General features: G+C 42.7%; 1 protein-coding gene across 1 annotated transcript in view; it reads left to right on the top strand.

The window, feature by feature from the left end:
* The window catches only part of plxnb1b (plexin b1b), a 151,483-nt gene that overhangs the window by 39,993 nt on the left and 90,600 nt on the right, over positions 1-20,890 (top strand). The window lies entirely within an intron of this gene.

The following is a 20,890-nucleotide window of genomic DNA, read 5'->3' as shown; positions in this document are numbered from 1 at the left end:
AAGGGGCAAAATTGAGAGTATACCCACTTCTCCAGGGACCACTACACCACTGGTGGCACGTATGCATAGAGCGCTGTTAACATAGCTGTTAATGACACTGATTGGCTGCGTAAATGCATGTAAATAAAGTAAATACGTGTGAACCGCATCATATCATTAGCTGGACAGTGCTAGTCGTGTTTTATGCTCGTTGTCACCTGTCACTCACGGAGAAGCAATGCAAAATGGTGCAAAATAAATTGCAAAAAAATCTTTTATTTACAGCTTGGAATTTATTTTCTGCGCTGCATAGATTTGCTATTTGCTGGAAGGGCTGGCGAGAAAGATGGGAGAGCGCGGTTACCCATGCAACAAGACGCAGGTGACCAACAAACTGAAAGCCATGAGGAAAAAGTTCCATGCTGTTAATGACCACAACGGCAGGAGTGGCAGAGGGCGATTGGACTGGCCATATTTTGACATGTGCCACGCCATCTGGGGAGAAAGCCACTCTGTATTTAACCCTACCTCCGACGCATGGCTTGTGCCTACGTCATTGTACACACCCAGCATTTTATGTGTTTCGTGTGACGCTCTGCCACTAGGCAACGCCCCCTGAACTCGGCTTCAGGCGACATGGGTCACCTAATACGCCAAGCTTTCACATTGCTCGACGCGGGTCGAAGTGGCAATTTGGACCCGCTAAGGTAGCGGGTCCCAGTGTGAAAGGGGCTACTGAGTGGCAGCAGGTAGGTTGTTATATGATGAAATAAATACAGAATACACAGAAAGTACAAATTTGCTGACGTTTGGAGGTAAGCTAACGGTTGCTAACGCTAGCTTTTTTTATCCGCGTTATGACGCTTCCAGTGACGACACTCATCGCCCAATCAGTGGAAGGCAGTCGGCTGACGTCACGTTTTAGTAACGCTTCGGCTCGCTTGGAACCAGGGCTGAGGTGATATGGAAAATCGTCCCGGTTGCAGGTACTGCGTGCTAGTGGAAACATGCAATAGCGCCGAGCCAAAGCGAGCTAGTGGAAAAGCGCCATAAGATTCCCATGCAGCCTGGCTAAAAGAACTCCAGCAGTGCTTGTGAATGTGTTTAACATCCTTATTTTCCCCTCTGTATGTTGTGTTAGGTGTGTTGCCTTCATAAAACATTAGTGTCTGGAAAAGTTGTATTAGCTGCATGGATCACAATCTAGCTCTTTGTGCACTGGTGTATTTTACAGACAGCATTCAGAGAGGACCAGAGAATGCAGCAAATACACTTACATTTACCTTTCACTCTCTCTGAACTACCCTTGTTAGTAGTACCCTACCCATGCAATCACAAAAAATAGCTTTTATGTATGTCTAAATGTATGTGTGTGTGTAAGTATGGGCTACTCTGCCATCAGACCATGCTCTCTTAAGCAAAATCCCGTATTCTAGAAAGAGGGGAAGAAAAGGGCTTTAGTAATATCCTCAGGTTGCAACAGCTGGCTACTTAAAAAAAAAAAAAAAAAAAAAAAAAGGCCATTGTTATGAAAAAAGAGGATTATGCTGTTGGTATTTGGCTAGAGAGAGTCTGGTAGCATGCCTTTAAGTTCGAATGCACTGTGTCAGAGTGCCATCATGGGGCCTGAGCCATTTTATATGTGAAAAAAGATCATTATATACCCATAGCAAATAGTTTTGTCTGTTTTTTTTAGTCATAGTAATCACATCATAGTAATCCTTTGGGCTAAGTTGACGTTGGACAACAACAGATCTCTCCTAGTAGGTATTGTGTTTTCCATGTTCTCCTCTGGAAGGTGGCTGGGCATTGGTCTTAAAACTCTGCTCATTAGGAGCAGAGACTAAATGCTGGATGAGGAGCTCCAACCAGTGCCAAGCTACATGTGTGCAGTTCTTCTTTTATTTTGATTAAACAAATTTTGCGTTTTTACTTTTGGAAGTTAGAGCATTTGTAGAGTTCAAAATTTTTCTTCTCTTTTGTGATTCAGATTCTTTTGTTTGGTTATCTTAGTTTTTCTTGTAAGCCAAAGGCAAATTACACAATATGCAATTTTACCTATCTTTTAAGTACTGCTAGCCACTCTGGGACATGTATCTAATGAGCTTGGCTATAAAATCAAGTTTGATTGCTGCAGATCATAAAATAATGATACCTCCTAAATTGTTGCAGGCACATTACTACATTCTGCGTTCTTTTTGGTTGATAATACAGGTCGTAGTAGTAGTCACAAAACAGGATGATCATCATAAATTTCTGACACTTAATTTCCCTTAATCTTCACATGGTGCATATTTAGGGTGGTGGAAATTTTATGATTTTTTTTTCTTTCATTTTGGTTGGCCCATCATTTTCCTGTTTGGATAAGTATCTGTTTAAGTTTTAAGTTTATGTAATTAAGAAAGACTTTGTTTGTGTCAGTGCATTATATCTGGCATAATACAGAAGTAATTTGTCATAAGGAGGTGTGAGCTGGTTGTGATTGGTCAGTCACTGCTTCTTGCTGTAGTGTCACCTGAGGTTTTGGCTGAAGTTTTTTTTCTTTTTTGGTAAAATGTGGCAACTTTTTATGTAAAAACTTATGTGGCTATCTCTACTTTTGTCAGGAAACTTGATAACCAAGAAAATGCTTGCAATCCCACTTCCAGACTTTCAAACTTTTTGCCACTCATTTGTGCATTTTTTTTAGCCAATGGCTTCCAAATAAAGATGCACCGATTGTAAATTTTATATCTTAATAAAAATTATGTTTGCCAGTGTAACCTCGGTTAGATTTGTAGAACTCAGAAATACCGGTTTTCTTGAATGCATTGTAGTTTCCCATTATCGTAGTTTTCTCGTCTGGAAATGGAATTTCTGGAGCTTGCCCTGAACGCATCACCCGCAGTTCTCGTGTGGGTGAAGGTGTGCGACAGGAAAATAACAGGAGGAAAAGAAAGGCAGAAAAACTCTATGCTGCCGTGAAGCACGCTGTTCTCCAGTTAGCACACGAAGAGAGTTTTCCATGAATATTGGTGGAGAGCTGCTGTTAGTGGTGAACCACAAACAAGTACCTACCTCAAAGACGTCGGAGTTGGTCGTAGGACAGGCTCCGTCTGAGTTTTTTTTTAACTTTTTGAACTATTCTGGTGAGTTAGCTTAGCCCAATTAGCACTATCATTGCGGTTCAATGCGTTGAAAAAAATAAATAACCAGTCAGAATAGTCGGTAAATGTTTAACCCCTTAACAGGCGGGCAATTTTTGCCTGCAACTCGTAAAAAAAAAAGCATAGCCAAAGTAAATTGAAAGCTGTACTTGAACCACTTGGAGTAGAGGGCTGGTTGAGGTCTCTTTTGAAAGAGAACACTCTGAATTTTCACCTACAACAGTCAGAATCTCGGTACGTACTATATATGTAATATGAGCTTGAATACAGGGAAAGAGATGGATTTTTATGTCTGCCAAATTTTTCTTCCCAAATATGTGTCTTAAAAGTGACTTTAGCATAGGGCTGCGGACTGAAAAACACAATGGGACTACAGCCTGAAGTCTTACCTAGTCCCACTTCAAATTGGACTGTAATACAACAAAATCTGAGTATTTCGTACAGGTTTTTCTAAGGATAGGACCAGGTGTGCCAAAGCTGTGCCAAAGCTGTGCCAAAGCTGTGCCAAAGCTGTGCCAAAGCTGTGCCAAAGCTGTGCCAAAGCTGTGCCGTTTGGAGAGCCTTGGGAAAAAAGGCTGCCATTCCTGAACGCTTCAACATACAGTCATGATCTTGGGCTCTAATGAAAGGTTACACTTGGGACTGTCTTATCTCACATCCAGATCCTCTGTGAGAATTACTGACAAAGAGCAGCGGAAGCACAAACACATTTTGTCTACAACCAGAGCTTTGTGCATACAATAAAAGTCCAAACAAATAGTTTCTTCTAAATGCAATTAGTTTATATACATAAATAATGACATAGCAAACCACACTGAACAGTATTTACAATTTGTATTAACATTTTTTGCTGTTGGCAACATGCTAATCATTGTAGCAGTCTCTGCCTGGCACAAAGCATAGGGGCACATCACATGTGGCACACTTCACAGGAGTCTTTGTCTGGCAGTGTCTGCACCTCAAGTATCCAGCTGTGCTGTGTCCTGATATGTGCACAGGTTTGTGATTACTGGCAAGAAATGGCCCAGGCTCAACTGAGGTGTTAGACCCCGTCTCTGCCAACTCCAAGGCTAAGGTCTCCCTGAATGCCTTCTGGTGCAAAGGAACCTCACCTCTGCTTCCGCCATGTTCTTTGTGAAAGATGCATGCACAAAAGCAATGTCCATGAAGTGGAACAAGAAAGTTTACTTCTGTGTTTTGTGCAAGACCTTGAAGTATCTTATCAGGCCATCTGTTCCTGCCTTCTGCAGGAACTAAGAAAGTTTATTTTAAAGCTCTAGAGTGGTCCACAAGGTGTGTGACCAAATACTAGTTCAGCTGGACTGAAACCAAGGGATTCCTGAACAGCTTCTCTAGCAGCAAACAATACAAATGGGAATCCTTCATCCCAACTTTTCCTAGAATCTCGGCAGTACTTGCGTAGCATTGACTTCGAACACACCCTCTGGTCCCCCTTTTTAAAGAGGGGAACCACCACCCCAATCTGACAGTCCAGAGGCACTGTTCCCGATGTCAACACGATGTTGCAGAGGTGTGGGAACCAAGAAAGCCCTACAACACCTAGAGCCTTGAGGAACTCCGGACAGACCTCAGCCACCCCCAGGGCCTTGCCACAGAGGAGCTTTTTGACCCACCTCGGCCCCAGAAATGGGAGGCCCCACATCCGAGCTGCCCGACTCTGCTTCCTCATCGGAAGGCGTGTCGGTGGGATTGAGGAGGTCCTCGAAGCATTCCCCCCACCTATTCACAACGTCCCTAGTTGAGGTCAGCAGAGCCCAACTAGGGACTCAACACCATTCAACACGGTGTATGGTGGGGACCATATACGGTGTTGACGGTGCACCACATCTCCCCCCTGAGAAATGGAGAAAACCGGAGACCTAAAATGGATCCTTGTGGGGCCCCACAACAAAGATGGACTGGTGCTGAAGAGTACTGGTCAAGATAAACAGAAAAGGTCCTGTCTGATAAGTAAGACCGAAACCATCATCTTTCTCGCCAGCCCTTCCAGCCTCTGATGCCTACACACTGCTGCAAATGTGCCAGAAGGAACTGGTCATCAACCCTGTTAAAAGCTACAGTAAAGCCTGATTTATACTCGGAAACCAGGTCGTCTGCGTGTGTGTCGCAGTTAACGCAGACATGCCCCCCCCCACGCAGACACTCCGGTGCACCTCCTCAAAATTGTAACTCACCGCAGACAGTGCCGCAGACATCGCCGCAGGGAGGAGAGAAAGGAGGCCTCTGATTGGTCAACTCTACATCCGCTCTACACGATGCGTATTTCCGGTTTGCTAATCGGCTGACGCTAACCGTGCTAACCGTGACGATTCTTTCCCTCTCTGCCAGCTCCAGTAGTAGCAATATTTCTTCTATTTCTAGATCGATCAGCTGCATCTCAATCAAAGTGCGCAGTCGCCATTGTTGTTGAATGACCTCCGTAACCGTAACACCCACAATCCTAGCTTGTTCGTGATTGTCCCTCTTGCGTTGTGGCGTGGGATTAGCAGACAGCGCTTCAAGGCATAAATCAAAAATAACTGCGTCGTGTCTGCGACAAGCTCACTGCGACACACTGCTGCGAAGTATACACGAGCCTTTAGGTCTAAAAGCACCAGGACAACAGAATTCAGTTTAAGTACTTTGATCAGATTTCAGAAAAAAAGAAGTGTAGGGAAAGCACCAGTGACTGAAAATTGCTAGAAAGATAAGCCTTGTTATTCAACTACTGTAACACCTGTCTTCGTTATATTAGTCTGTTACTTGCCCAAATTTATGTCTGCCTTGCATAATTTCCAAGCCTGCCTGTGACCAGTACTTTAAATGCCTCTAATTTTAAATGCTAACATTTTAATATTTTGCAGATATTGTATCAGCAAAAGTTTTCTAACTGTCAGGAGCTAAGATGAAGTACACATCAGGTATTGGATTACATTGGCTTTGGTTAAGCCAGTGCACAATATCAAGTATGCAAAATTTATTTGATATGGTGTTATTTAAAAATAATAATTTGTGAGATTACATACATAATCATCAAGGTATTGTTGAAAATCGTCAGTACACAAACACTGGTTACTGCTTTGTGGATTCTGTCCCAGGCAGGTGTTCATGTGCCACAGTATTTATATGTAACATGTAATTAATTATATGTCTTGTGTGTGCTTATCATATCCATAAATGACCAAATAACTCTGCTGCAGACTCCTGTTTGATTACCATTGCACACCCCCGAGCCTTTTGTCTCAATTTGCACTGTAGGAACCTTTGGCAGTTCCTATAACCTTTTAAGGAACTGGACCGTTTTTTCCCGCATTCGTACATACAGGAACTCGGGACCATGGCCCTCAGTTCCTATAACCGTTTTAGCGCGTGTTTAATAAGTTAAACTTACACATCGTCTCCTTTGTCTCCGGCGCTCTGCTCTCCTTCCTTACTTCATGAAATGAAAAAGTATGGCCTGCGCTCCATCCTTCGTCTCCTGACACTCTCTGTGAGCTCTTCCAGCCTCGATGTTAGACGCCCGATGTGATCGTCCATGATTAATATCACCATCATGCAGACCATGAACACGGTGGCCTCCCCGCTCTCCATATTAGCTTCTTGGTGGTGTTTTTTTCTTCTCTCCTTACGGGTTTTGTTTTGTTTTGTTGTTGAATGTGGCGCTAAAGTAACACGTCACTGTCGCAGACGGTTGCGCCGCATCAGTCCCGACCTGGTCCCGACTCATGTGCGGATGCAAACTGAAACATTTTAACTGGGGAAGGACAGTTATCAGAACGAAATTCGAGGAGGACCGTTCTTAGAACGGCGTTCTTAGAACTGTTCTGTCCGAATGTGGCTTATGATGAGCCTGTTTTTTCTTGATTTCTGTTAGACTATTCTATTAGTATTATTTATCTTAAGGAAATATTTCTTTTTAAGGAAACTGTGACAATGTAGACATGATATTGCTGTAATAATAATGAATATTTTATTGAAATGATATTAAATGACTGTATTTTATTATCAGCAGAAAACATTATTATATCTGCCATGAATATTGGCAGTTGGTCTCCATGTTCACAACGTTTTTATTTTTGCCCTTTAAAAGCCCACATCAGTCGGCTATGAGAGGTACCTATTCTTCTCTTTAGCAAGTAATGCCTCATCTTCTTCGAAACTCTTAAGTTGTTTCCAGGCTTTTGTGTTGTGTTGATTAAGACACCGCCCTGTGATGGACTGGCGGCCTGTCCAGAGGTGTACCCAGCCTCTTGCCCAATGACAGCTTGGATAGGCTCCTTCCCCCTACGACCTTGAGTCGGATTAAGCGGGTACAGAAAATAGATGGATGATTAAGTTACCACCAAAATGTTTTTACCACCATGTTTTTAAGATGAAATTTATGTGTACAAGTCATGAGATATAATTTATACTAAAGCATTTTACCTTCTCTACATGAGTGCATTCAAATGTTAGATCCTTGCATCACTGCCAATTATGTGAGTCACCGGTCATAACTTCATATAAGTTATGATCTCGATAAACACAGTAGACTTTTGTAGTTTGCAGTCTGGGAATCGTGGCTGTTTATAATAGACTAAGTGTCTCATTACTTGCTCTCTTTTATACTCCTTTGCATGTAATTCAACCCCATGCTATGCCCCTTTAGTATGTTGGCATGATTCCAAGGACTACTGAAGCATTCTTGAGTTATCTTTTTGATTTTCTCCTCATCTCCTTTGTTCTGCTGATGCAACAGAAGTCAGTAATTTAACTGTCATTCAGATTGTTTTTGCATCATCATGAGTTCATCTTACATTCACATCTTTGGCTTCATTTTGGGAAAAGGATTTTCTAACTTTAAGACAGTAGTGTTTGTTATTTCCAAAATGTAAAAAAAAAAAAAACTGAATCTTTGACAATGAACAGCCATCTTTACACAGAATAATGTTGAATCATGCTGAGGAGAGAGAAAAAGCATGTCCTCTAATGTCAAAGCCACAGCTTCTTCTCAAATATAGCAGTGAACCATTTGACCCAAATATCTGATCTGTCTTGTATCCAGGCTCAGGTTCTGCCATAACATTTAACAATCATGGGATCTTCCATCGACAAGTGGCTCTCCCTGACCAATGAAGCATGTCCAGAACAGATCAATGTCATGTCACTGAGGAACTTAATCCCGTAAGTGACGTCTGCTCCACAGAGGAGGGACTTCCTCCTACTATAAGAGCCTGAGGTGACCTTTTCTATTCAGTCTAAAGCTGGAGTTACAGTTGACGCGTCTATCATGGCGGTGGCGGACCGTGACGTCAAAATGACGTTTCAGGCCTGACGCTTCCCTTGAAAAGACGGCGCAGCGCATTGTCGTGCACCAGTCGATTTTTGTAACTTGGCTGCGCCGAGAACAACGAACCGGATGGACCAATTTGAGACCAGGCTCAGTGAGGAGGTGCGTTTGTACAGGCAGCTGTACGAAACTGCAGTGAAACAGCACAGGGAGCACGTAAACTCCCAAAACTGGTGGACAGAGATTGGCAGAACTTTGGGGAAAGAGGGAGAGTTCTGTAAGAATGTGTGGAAGAAGCTACGGGACAGATATGTGAAGGCAAAGAAGAGGGCAGAGACTCCAAGTGGTGATGCCGGGGGCTTCAGACCTTCACCTCTTTTAACTGAATTAAAAAATTATCCGAATACTGCAGCAGCATCATTGATGACAGTGTTCCTGCTCTTCATTGTTTTCTTCTCAACTTTCGTGGTTGTAGAGTAGGGGTAACCTTAACATAGTAGCGCCACCTCTGTGACGGAGAAAATTGCAACGACTGGCGCATCGATTTGCGCCACTATACATTGCGGGCATGAAATCGTGACGTCATCAACACCGCTCGCGCAAGCAGACGCGGCAACCATGCTAGAGCCTTAACACCTCTTCCTCGCTCCCAGAAACAACCTCTCAGACGGCAGGTACGGCTAATGGGCTAGCAAATCTGTTCATAGAGCAAGCTAACCACTCGGTCGCCGAATGCTACCTGTGACTGCACAGCCATCCTGAGTCTTGGTGGCTGGGCTGTTTCCAAACACCAGCTGCCATAGCTAGCCACCATGTTAGCTGCTTCACTTTTCACTTGAGCCAAGAAAAACACGAAGCTTGTGCCGTCCCTCTACATGGAAATGGATAAGCCACCAGCTAAACCGTGCACCTGCGGCAACAAAATTGCTGGAGCAGATACCCACGCTGCTTGTGCTTCGTGACTGGAGCATGCAACACGCCTTGGATGCGCTAGCATCTCCAGTTCGTTCTGAGCACTGTGCATGTATCTCCCTGAAAACCCACAAACGTAGGGTAGCGCGCCAAGCTAGCCTGTCTGCCGCAGACCCTGTGATGGGGGTTGCCATTCCTCCGCCGCAGGAGTTAATGGAGAGTACCATGGAAGACACCATCCCGACGGGAACCAGCTAGGGTGATCAGCTCGATGCTGTCACCCCGTTGACTGACCCTGACGAGCCTGGGCCCAGGCTTTTTGAGCATTGTGGCATCATGGGTGTCCAGTCTGATTCAGAGGGGGAGTCCATCAGTCTCGGGTCGGAAGAATAGCAGGGTAAAACCCTTCGTTCTCTCACCGGCTGTAAAACCAGTGGTTAACAGTGACTCACCAAACCCGCCAGCATTGATGGACCTGCACAACGTCTGTAGAAGAGCAGCTGCAAAGCTGGGCATTGAGTGGCCTGAGGTCCCCCGGGATACCACCATGTCTCGCTATGAAGGGAAGAGGATCCCCAAAGCAAAATCTTCTACCAGGCAGCTGCCCCCGGCCTTCCCTGAGTGCCAAGAGGAAGCGACCCGGTCCTGGTCCAACCCGCTCACCGCCAAGAACCCCGTCCAAGGAGGGTGAACTGGGTCGACATGGAAGGACGAGGTTTTGCACACCTGTCCCCTGTTGAATCTCTCCTGGCTTCTCACCTCTACCCTACACAGAAGTCCACCATGACTTCAGCATTTCCATCCAAAGTAGACTGTTTTCAATCATCCTTGACTGAAAAGAGGTGAGAGCGATGGCCATATCGGTGAGAGCTTTAAATGCTTCCTCACTGCTCCTGGCCTATCAGGCAGAATTACAGGAGGAGATGACGACCACACCGACTTCAGATCTGTGGGACGAGCTGTGCGTGGTGACGGACCTGTCTCAGAGAGAGAAGACTCAACTCCTCGACGTGCCCGTGGAACCGAAAGGCTTATTCGGCTCAACCGTGGCCATGATGCAGAAGCGCTGCAAGGAGAAGAAGAGGGATGGAGAAGCACTTCAACTGGTCCTACTGTGGTGGGGGTTTTCTCTGAACTTCCTATTAAGGTTTGCTTACCTTCCTATTACATCTGATGAGAAATGAAAAAGAGACCTTTCTATTTTTCTGCCGGCCGGCCACGTGTTTATTTTCTTCTGCAAAAGGGTCAGTCAACACCATTCAGCGTTTATGGTGAAAAAAGACCCAGGACAAAGGAAATCAAAACCATTTATACAGGAGGAAGGGGCTTTGTTCTTTCAGGTGCGTATTCTTCAACCGTCGCCTTGCCACACCCCCCGGGGGTAAGTCTCACACTTTGGAGAAGGATGTGGGATTTGGTCTCGTTGATCATTAAAAGATAAATAGTCTAAAACAATTATTGTCTGGGTGGTAATTAAGAGACAAATGGTTTGCAGACACTGAATTTACCATTACACTACCCAGGAAGATGCCACCTCCTCCCCCTACTGCACCCCGGCAGACGTTTGCACAAGCTGTGGCTCGACCAGCCTACCGCATCCCCAAACATCAATCCCAAAATCCTGTTTTACTCCCTGACCAACCTGGGGTTGTACGCCTTGGTGCTCAAGTGGCTCTGGTTTCTCTTGTACGCTTTTCCCCCATTAGAGCTGATCATGACAACCCTTGCCAGGGTGTGGGACGCCCGCCACACTCTAATTCTGATCGCTCTCCGCTGGCCAGGAAAACACTGGCTAGCAGAGATTTTTCAGCTACTGTACAGCCAACCTTGGCGTCTGCCCCTGGGCAGGGATCTCTTGTCACAAGCATGCGGGGGAGATCTTTCACCCTCACCCAGAGCGCATGGCTCTATGGTTCTGGCACGTGAGAGGTTGAATAAGGCTAGTACTGATCTTCCGCAGAATGTTATTGACACCATTCAAAGCGCCAGAGCCCTCTCTATGAACTGTGCGTGTGACGGGAAATGGCCTCCATTTGAGCACTGGTGTGCGAAAGCGGGCGTGGTGACGAAGAGCTTGACTGCCCCGTGGGATTTACCAACAGTCCTTGATGCACTGTCTAAGTCCAGTGCAGGCGGTACGTATTTATGTTGATAGAACAGCTGGGTTTAGGAAATCTGAACAGCTGTTTATCTTATGGTCCACACCACATAAGGGGAAGCCTCTGTCACACACAGTATTAAGCACAGGCTCCATGACTGTCTGTGTACTAATGGTGGTTAGTACGATCTTTGAGGTGAGCATGTCTGGCATTACGGCAGTTTCTACATCCCATAGTGAGATGCCGAAATGAGTGTTGACAGAGAACTTTAGGTCAAGAAATGAACTCCTCTGAAACATGAGTGAGGTATTTTACCAGACCACCCTCCTTGCCTGTGTGCTTGCCTAAGACTGAAGAGAGAAGGTCACGTCAGGCTCTTATAGTAGGAGGAAGTCCCTCCTCTGTGGAGCAGACGTCACTTCTGACTGCCATAGTGTAAAGGAGCTTCTGGGGACAGCACATAGGGGTGTGTCCCATAGTGAGATACCTCACTCATGTTTCAGAGAACCAGAGTTAATTTCTTAACCTAAAGCTTTCAAATATAAAAAACGTTGGAACACAGATGTTTTCAGAAATAATTCACTGTATGGCCTAAAACTTGTTAATCTGGAATTGTGCATGCATATTACATTATTAAGTCAAGCCCATAGCTCAGTATTACGTGCCGGAATGATAATTAAATTGTGGGCACATCTTAATAAAGTCAAAGTCATAGATGCCTGTTGGGCAAGCGTGAATGATGAGGACACACCATTATTCTATTCATGCTAGAATTTATGTTAGCGTTGCATTTAATCAGCCTACAGTCCTGCTCTCAGTGGAGCATTGCTGAGGTGCAGAAAATGCAGATTATCTTGTTCAACTTTTGCTCCATCTGCTTTGCCTGGTCTTGGAATTTGATTCAGGCATATTAAAAGTCAGTGCTGCATAGTCGGTGAACACAGCAGCTTAAAAACTTCTGGGCTACAAATGCCCCTTTTCCACCGCCAAGCTAGCCCTACTCTACTCGGTTTGATATAGCCCAACACTACACCACACGACACGGCACCAGTAACATTTCCTTTTCCACCCAAACTGTGGCCTGGAAGTGGGCGGAGTCGGCCCATTCACCACTAACGTGACGTCGGTTTCAGGTGACTACAAAGTGTCACGCCGCGGTTAGTCAAAAGTTAACACAACGATGGAGTGTAATGTGTAATGCAGTTGACAGTTCATATTGTTTAGTTAAACCAAGCTCTTTATTAAAAAAGACAGTACAAAAGTAAACAGCAGGAGTTGTCTCAGATACAGGCGGCGACGCCAGTGTTGGTGGAATGCAGATAGCAGCTGTTGCCTCAGCTGCAGATTGCGATGCCAATGTCGGTTCTGAAGCCTGCGGGATTGGAGGATCTTCGCTGACCTCAGCAACCGAACACTCGGTTGAACAAACCGAGTCTTGAGTGAAAAAAAAAAAAAAAAGTGTGAACATACGAAACGCATACACGTAACCGCATAGGTGAGACACTGTGCTAGCCTACAAAAACAGCGCTGCTAGCTCACTCAGAACAACTTACATGAGACACCTGTAACGCTTTACACAAGTTAAAGACTGAACATGTATTTGTTACGATATAAAACATGCATTTGTTAAGATATAAGCGTTGCACCAAGGGGATAAGAACAACACTTACCATTTTCCATCGCCTCCAACAAAGACGTCGCCGAATCCACGCCGTTCGCCGGGCGGTGACCGTAAATGCTGTCCATTTGGTCAAACCACTTCCATGTCTTTGGGTTTGACCCACTCCGGCTGCTGTGGTCCTTTACCTGCCGGTAATCACTCTTCAGCTTGTCTCGGCACTGCTGAGAATTCCGGTGATAGCCATGGTTAGCCATCAGCTTGGCTTCTCATTTCGTGTTGCTCCGTCCAGTTCCTTCTGTATGCGGTCCTCGGCCACCACACACAGAAAGGTCTGCACCTCGCTCACTGTCCATGGGTTGGCTTTCCTTCTCTGGTCTTCCATCTTCGCAATTCTGTTTATTCTCTGTTGCTCTCGCAGGTGTGTTTTCATACGGCGGGTGATTATTTAAAGCTCCCCGCCCGAGCTTCGTTGCGTGTATGACGTAATTTCACCTGACCAATCAGTGGACAGCACTGATCACGTGACGTTTTAGCACCGACAAGTACCTACTAGACCCACCTCTGAAGCAGGTACTAGTCGGGGCTAAAAATTGTAACGGGTCCCACCTTCAACCCGCGGTGGAAAAGCTCCCTTTCAGGGTAGAGTGGGACCGTGTAGAGCTGTGTTGGTACAAAAATGTTCGGTGGAAAAGGGGCAATAGTATTGGCGTCAGAGGGACCCGATTAACCCTCACTGACTGGTGCAGGTGACAAAATTAACGTCACACAGGCCTTATTGGTAACCATGGCATAATATAATGCGTGATTATGACATTCTATTGAATTTTAATGTAGGCTTTTGAGCTAGATACTGAGCGACGTCTGTACCATAGGTCTGTCATCATGATGATACCAATGTTTGTATAAGTTGATCTAATTTTGTTTTTATTTTGTATGAAGTCTAGTATCAGGCAATCCAATCCATTCACTATTTTTTATTTATTTTTTTATTAAAAGTCCCAATGACGCAGCGGGGACGCTTGTTGGAGACTGTGGGTCTAATAGAGCCAACCACTTCCATATCTTTTGGGACTGCCAAACAATAAAACCTTACTGGGCAGAGATCCACAAACATATTGAAAATATACTTAACCCATTTAGGCCTAAGACGCCTGGAAAATAATGCCTGTAAAACCTATGGACGATTTCAGAAAGACCCCCTAAAACCTGAAGTTTTTCTGGAAATTCAGCAATTACTAAATGATTGATTTCTCAGCCTCTGTAGCAGATAGAAACAAAATTCAAAAAGTTTTTGAGAGCTTACACCTGTGGCTTTCTTTGGAAATTGAGTTTATTTACATACACCTTCACGAAAATAGAAAATGTAAAAAGTAAAGTGCAGAACAGCACTATTTTCAATAAAAAAAAAACAGTAATAAAATAAAAAGTAAAGTGCAGCAACAGCACTATTTTCAATTAGAAAACAGTAATAAAATTAAATAAAATTAAATTTTATATTTAAATGATTTATTTATCTATTTATTTTATCGCCAGTAATCTCTTCGTACTGGCAGCACAAGGAGTCCATACACATCCCAATAAACGTTTTCATCTCCGGCACAGTTACGTGTGACCACCTTGCCATCTTTGCTCGAGCTGGAGTCTGATGTACCTGGTCACTGTATCTATTCGTCTCAGAAACGAGATGCGACCAAAGCTCCTCAGTAAAAATATGATTAAATGCCTGCAACGGTGTGGCATCTGCAGGTAAATCGACTTTCACCCCTGGTGTGCGGACTGAAAGTCCTCCATGCTTGTTCGATGAAACTTAACTTTTTTTTTTTTTTTTTCGATGTAACTTAACTTCAAAACAATGACACGAGGAACATGACGACACTCTCACGTGTCTATTATAATGCATTTAATTGGCGCAGAGGTCAATAATTGGTGCAAAACAACCGTATACATGAAAAAAGACGTGTACGCTTTCCCGGCCTTAAAGGTAGAATGACGCAACAGCGCTCCCGGCTTTAAAGGTAGAAATGCGGCAACGCTTTCCCGGCCTCAATGCGTTAATGTGAATATTCCATTAAAATGTGAAACTGTGTTCTTGGGCAATATAAAGTTTGAAACATGGAACATAAAAGACAAAAAATTGTTGACTATGTTGTTGGCAGCTAGTAAGAAATGTGTCACTAGGAAATGGTTAAAAGTGGAACCTCCCACCATCGACGAATGGATTGAAATTGTTTACGAGTTATGGAGAAGATTTCTTTTTCCCTCAAAGTTGAGAAAGAAAATTTTTATAAGATCTGGACCAAGTGGACGGAGTATGTAAAACCAATCAGATCTGATTTTATCTGACTGTACTCGTGCTTTGTTTCAACCTACCCTGTTCTATTTTTTTGCATATATTTTTTTTTTTTTTTTGTGTGTGCGATATATTGATTGCATGTAGGGGAGCGCTCCCCAATTCTGTTGTTTTTGTGTTATTACTTCCACCTGGAATGGTTTGGGTCCGTGGGAGAAAGATCCAGAAGGGCAGTATGGACTACATCACGGAACCCTTGGCAAACTGAGTTATCGTACATGTGTTGTGATGTATGTGATGGAGATGTGCCTTTCTGAATAAAAAGAGAGTTTAAAAAAAAAAAAAAGTCCAATTCACACTGTTGTATTCACACTGACAGGTGCCAAAATAGGTCATTTTTTAGCAGTCTAAAAAATTACTCTATAAAGAGTAATTCAGTGCAATCTGTTGGTTTTCTTCGCTAGGAAATTGTTTTTGAATTGGCTCTATATGAACGAATTGGATTATTTTATGAATTATGATTATTATTAATTAATTGAATTCCAATTGGCTTGAATTGGACTTACTATCTAAGTGCCTTGAGATGACATTTGTTGTATTTGGCGCTATATAAATAAAAATGAATTGAATTGAATTGAATTGAATTAATTCTTAAATGAATTGCACAAAAAAAGCAATAGTTTAAATGTAACCCCTAAGGTGTACCTTGAAAGTGCATTTCGCCACTGACATGCTCTAAGCGGATCCTCTCTCTTTTCGGAGAACCCGTTGTCCCTTATGTGAGATGTTATGTAGTACTAATTGCTTACACAGCTAATATATCACCACTGAAGTACAATACACAACTGTAGTAGTGTGGAGAAGCCACAAGAAGAGGGTGTTAACTGCCAGTGTTTGTGTACTGAACACCATTGACTGCCCCAGCTACCAAAGTATCCTTTGTAAACTGTTTACTGTAAAAGATATGACTGATTGTACATGCCAGTGTTCATTGAAAGCCTTCTCCACGTTTAGCTATTTCTCTGTTTTTTGTGTCTGACCTTTTTTGTGTTTTTTTTTTCCAAATGTTATCATAGGCTTGTGTTTGTGGTTAGAGTAATTTTCCTCCCCTTTCCTCCCCCTTGTCAGCAAATGAGTTGGTGTTGAATGGGGGTATTATGGGTAGATGCTGTAATTAATGGCTGTCTTATCTTCCTCCTTCTTCAGTCCTTCTGTCTGGTTTATTTTCATAGGTCACATTCTAAGTTTTGCAAGCACTTGTGTTGTTTACGCATTTTTCTTTCTTATCCAGTTCTTCAGTTTTTAATCTAGTCTTTGTGTGGCCCTGATTCTGTACTCTTCCAGCTTTCTTACTTTCAGCGTGCTCTAATCCTCTCCCTGCTGTTATTTCCCCCCTGTCTCCTCTACAATGTCAGATAAATTGAGAAGGACCTGAATAAAAACCAAAGGGTGAACTCAGCGAAGTGGACGTTGGCTAAATTGAATGTTGCTCTCAGAAATGCTGTGTGGTGTAGTCAGGTACACTTTGGCTTAATTTTTACTCCTTGGTTGGTCCAAGTAGAAAAGCAGACATTTGTCAGTCAGAGAGATGGTAGTTTGATCCCAGGTTTTGGAAGTTTCCCTGGGCAAAACACTGAACCTCAAATTTCCTCAATTCGATGTTTGAATGTGTGGGATATAGAAAAAGCCTGGTGTAGCCTGTAACACTATATAGACTAAGAAGTTCTGTATGAGTGTGTGTGTGTGTGTGTGTAAATGGGTTAATGTGGCAGTGTAAAAGGGTGTTGAGTGGTAAACTACACTATAAAAGAACTACATAAATACAGTACCATTACAAAAAATACAATTCCATTTATCTGCTATACGGTACATAAAGACCTAGTTGCATTAACATTAAAAGCTCTCCATCATATAAGTAATCTTGGAGTAGCATCAAAGTTCTGTTAAAACAACCATCATTCCTGTCATTTTAATGACGAGGAAAACACTAGCTACCAGCTAAACTCTCAATATGATTGGTGAATATATCTATTCTTGACACCCTGATGAATCATTGCTGCAACCACACATCACATGAGTAATCATATTTTGATGAATACTTTTAATCCACATTTCTAAGTTGTGCATTAGAAAAGGCTGATGAAGTCTTCAGTTTCCTGAAAAAGTTGTGTTGGTTTTTACTTTTTAAAAGAGGGTGTGATAGAAATGACTTTTATGAATGAGTTCCACTTTGTTGCATGAATGATCATCTGTTTCTGTAAAGACATAAACACATTTAGTAATTGTTGACCTGAAAAAGTCTACATACCTAATTGGATCCAAATCCCTGATAACCTGTCTCCATTTTTCCTTATTTATTTATGTATTTATGAATTCTTTATTTAAATTTTGTTTCTGGTAAACAATTATTGCCCTTATTTATGAAAGCCGTGTTTAATTTAGCCCATTGTACCACCAGCTCGTATCATTACTAAGATAAGTTTATCTGCCTAAACATGCATAATGCCCATTTGTTATTCAGTGACAGTTGAAATATTGTCTACATACCACCAATCAACACCTGAAACCAATATAAGATTACATTTAAATTTTACCGTTTAAGAATCTGCATGTGGACATTAAACTGTAACTTGAATGTTTTAAATAAAAAAAAGTTTGAAATTAGATTTTTTACGAGTGTAGCGCAATAAGTTTTTAGCATAATGGGCAATTTTGTTGAATACAGATACAGTATCCTTTATCGTCAGTATCCTTTTTGTCAACCATCTAACCCTAATACAGGAGATTGGCAACAACAAATCAAGCTTTGTAATTCTTAGTGTGGCAGGGAAAGAGGTGTGTGTGTGTGTGTGTGTACACTGGGGGACGTTTGGGCTGTTGAGTGGGATGAATAGTGTCTTTTCAGACGTTCTCTATCTTTAATTAAACTCCCTTATACACATGCTTACAGCAGATCTGCTTCAACTTGTAAGACATAATCTTCGCTCCGTGCTAGTGATGGAATGCTGAGAGGCAAAAAACACGGTCCCGCTATCTCTCAGCACTTGGGCTTCACAGATGCATGTCTACATGTTAGAATGTTTTGCTGCAACTTGGGGGTAGTCTCAGAAATATGTGTAATAGTCTTAGAGACTGCTGTTTGTCCTTTTGCTTTACACAGTTTTGCAAAAGACAGAAGTCAAAGTGGACAAAGATATGTTTTGTGATGCACATAAATGGTAATGAAAATGGTCAAGTAGAGCTGTTGGACCTGCGTTTCAGTGGTGCTTCTTCTTTAATGTTTTTTGGTGTGTCGTCCTCTTTGTTATGATATCTCTTGTTGTGGGTCCTTATCATCTCAAGTAAACTTTCAGCTACGCAGCATTCAACCTACTTGTAGCTCCTTGAGCAATGCATTTTGAATTGTAATCAAATCCATCTGCATTGATTAAATATCTGTATGCAAGCAAAGATGGGCGCTAAGGAGGAATAGATGTACATATGAAGTACTTTGATATAATGTGCAAGATCTACCAATTTTTTTATGAAAAAGGAGAATTGAGTGTAATTCAGCCACCATAACTAAACAATACCTCTTGGGGTTAACATTAATCTTTATTCCTTACAAGCTACTTATCTCCAAGGCAATGTTGTTTGGGCAGGACCTCTAATATCAAGGCCATTGAGATCATAAAATAAAGTAATACAAATAATTTCGACTAACAATTTTGATTCTCTGTTTACAACAATTGCAGAAATTGCAACACTCCTATCTGAAACCAATAGATTTTTTCCCACTGTGTCCTACCAGTGTGGGAGGATTGTTTGATGGGAGAGAGTTTGGGGTTCTAAAAGTCCCTCTTAAATTGACCCTGGTTGAATTGGCCTGTGCTGCTGGCTGTTTTTTTTTTCCTTTTTTCTTTTTTTCAAGACCAAAATGGACATACTTTGGCATAGATATGACAGTGATTTCAATGGTAATGAGCCTCCTTTGATGTTAAAGCTTCTTTCCCAGTTGTAAAAAACACCTTCTGACATTTGGCTTTTGAATGTGGAAGGAAAGTGTTTTTATCTGCATTCTGTTCTGCATCGAATAAAGAATAATCAGCACAGGCTCCTATTAGCATTCAAGGCAACACGAAACCAAGACAAACACTCTAATTTTCACTGAGGGTGCTATGCTCAGCACCGCAAGAGTGGGCACTGCCAGGCATGGACTGACAGGCAACTGCAGCCCATTGGTTATCATCACTGACAGTCTAAAAAAGGGCTAGGCCAATCATGAAATACAAAAAACACCTTCACTCTCCGTGTGGAACTTTGTGCAGCAGGGTTCACTTAGTGATGGATAGGAAACGCAAGGGAGGCGCAGAGAAACTGCGCGACAAAAAGAAACACGAACTTCAAGCGGACGCTGCGAAATGTGTCAAACTCACTGACATGTTCGCAACAGCAGGCTCTTCATCTGCTCCGGTGACTGATGTCAAATATGGTGGTGGTGGTGGTGGTTGTAGTGGAGGCGACGGCGAATCGAGCAGTGAACATGTCAATGCAGCTGTTACAGTATTAGAACCTGCGGTAAGCTGGACAGTTTTCAGAGCCCCAAACTATGTAATGATAGGATAAACCAACCTACCCCTTAATGAATATGATAAAATAACATAACCCCAATAAAATTATGTTGGCTAATGTTCCATGGTCAAGTTAGTTTGTATAGTAAACACAGGTGCTGCTAACCCATAAACTTCATGCTACCACTAGCGGCTAATGATGAATTTTCTAGCCTACACTGAATGCATGGGAAAATAAGCCTAGGTTTGGCTAATACGTCTATGTCTTCCACCCTGAACTGAACACTTTTCAATGCGAGAACCTTAAAACCACTATTCACCAACATAACAGAATGTAGCATGCAAATGTCATCATTAGACTATCATTGTTTGTGGGTACAGTAGCCTTGGCTAGACCAAGGCTAAATGAGGTTTTGCCAAAAGGCAGGTGGCAGTTTCTATTAACACACTGACTCCCAAGTCATGTAAAACTACGTTTTTACTGCCCATGCGTTGGCTCCCACATGGTAAAAATACGTTTTTACGTTTTTTTTACGGATTCTGAATCTATACATTCTAATGCACATTCTGTGTGATTTTTGTAATTATGTGATGAACAGAACTAACATAGATGGCAGTCAAAAACTGGTGTCATCATCTGGACATTTTGATCATTACGCCAGTGGCTTTGAGTCAACTCAAGAACAATTTTGATAACCCTGCATTGATTGTTGTGCATTTCCGCATTTTGTCCAATCGCACGTGTCGGTTTCCAGAGGGTGACGGTAAAGTAACATAAACAAACAACAAGAAGGAGAAGAAGACACGCGACAAGTCTAAGGAGGCGGTCTTATGAACAGGTTAGCTTTGCAACATGCGACACGACGCAAATCCTCTGACCCGGATATGTAAGTATCTAAAGTGCGACAGGCTGAAAGAGCGCACGTTTCACAAAAGCCCCGATATCTCAGTTTGTTGTTGATTTTGGTGGATACCCGCCTTGGTTTAGCTAAGGATAGCTCGCTAATGGTGGCACCTAGAGACA

This window comes from Odontesthes bonariensis, chromosome 3 (genome assembly GCF_027942865.1).
Source record: "Odontesthes bonariensis isolate fOdoBon6 chromosome 3, fOdoBon6.hap1, whole genome shotgun sequence".
Taxonomy (NCBI): Eukaryota; Metazoa; Chordata; class Actinopteri; order Atheriniformes; family Atherinopsidae; genus Odontesthes; species Odontesthes bonariensis.
Note: the sequence above shows the minus strand (reverse complement) of the source record. Positions and strands in the feature narration are given on the sequence as shown.